General features: G+C 44.2%; 1 pseudogene; it reads left to right on the forward strand.

The window, feature by feature from the left end:
• Nucleotides 1-64: 64 nt before the first annotated feature.
• Nucleotides 65-1,484, forward strand: part of LOC101664550 — a 36,359-nt pseudogene continuing 34,939 nt past the window's right edge.

Consider the following 1,484-nt stretch of genomic DNA (forward strand, 5'->3'; position numbering starts at 1 on the left):
CCTGAGCCGGTGCCTGAGCCGGGTGGGTGACAGGATGCCAAGCTGAGCGCCTGGGACAGGCACCATGACCCTGAGTAAGTTGACCCGCGAGAGGAAAGCGCCCCCCGCCTGCACCTGTAGCCTCAGTGGCACCGACATGATCCCCTACTTCTCCGCCAACGCAGTGATCTCGCAAAACGCCATCAACCAGCTTATCAGCGAGAGCTTTCTAACTGTGAAAGGTGCTGCCCTTTTCCTACCCCGGGGAAATGGATCGTCCACACCAAGAATCAGCCACAGGCGCAACAAGCACGCAGGCGATATCGCCTCCAACAGCATCTTCAAGCAATGTTCATTTTACTCCGCCTAGAAGACAACATCAGACTGGCTGTAAGACTGGAAAGTACTTATCACAATCGAACATGCTATATGGTAGTAGTTTCAACTAATGGTAAACAAGACACTGAAGAAAGCATTGTCCTAGGAATGGATTTCTCTTCTAATGACAGCAGCACTTGTACCATGGGCTTAGTCCTGCCTCTCTGGAGTGACACCCTAATTAATTTGGATGGTTATGGTGGGTTCAACGTATCAACAGATAACAGAGTGCATATATTCAAGCCTGTATCTGTGCAGGCATATGGTCTGCCCCACAGAGTTTACACAAGGCTTGTGAAGTGGCCAGAATGGATAACTACTACCCAGGAAGCCTCTTTCTCACGTGGGTGAGTTATTATGAGAGCCATATCAACTCAGATCAATCCTCCGTCAACGAATGGAATGCTATGCAGGATGTGCAGTCCCACCGGCCAGACTCGCCTGTGCTCTTCACAGACATACCAACTGAGCATGACCGAACACAAAGACTCATTAAAACCAAAAACTCATTAAAACTAAGGGAGATTATGATGCAGAAGGATTTGGAGAACATTACATCCAAGGAGATAAGAATGGAGTTGGAAATGCAAATGGTGTGCAACTTGCGAGAATTCAAGGACTTTATAGATAATGAAATGATAGTAATCCTTGGTCAGATGGATAGCCCTACACAGATCTTCGAGCATGTATTCTTGGTAAGTCTTGGGGCCACTTTATGCACTAACGCTTGCCCATGCCAACCGACTCATGGGCATTGGACTGTTAAAACTTTATTAAGTTTAATAAAAGTAAATTACAAAGAACTAAATACTCATAACTCCCTAGTTATTTTACAACATTTTACTTTTTAGCTATGCTCTTAAAATTACTTATGCCATGTATGGATTGTGATAAGAGTTGTACGAGCCCCCAATAAAATGATTTTTTTAAATTAAAAATTAAAAAAAAAGACCCCAGATGCTATATGTTTTGATAGCCCTGTGCCATCAGCTTTCTTCACCACTTTTGGTTATTCATCTATTATGTCTTCAACGATCATGTGGGGGTCGGGGGTGAGCATGAAAGAATGCCAGGTTGTTAGAACAAAGTATTCTTTCATTGAGGGAAGGCTTGAGAAAGGGATCAAA

Source organism: Echinops telfairi, unplaced genomic scaffold (assembly GCF_000313985.2).
Source record: "Echinops telfairi isolate 266 unplaced genomic scaffold, ASM31398v2 ScPeMD7_7469;HRSCAF=8507_1, whole genome shotgun sequence".
Lineage (NCBI taxonomy): Eukaryota > Metazoa > Chordata > Mammalia > Afrosoricida > Tenrecidae > Echinops > Echinops telfairi.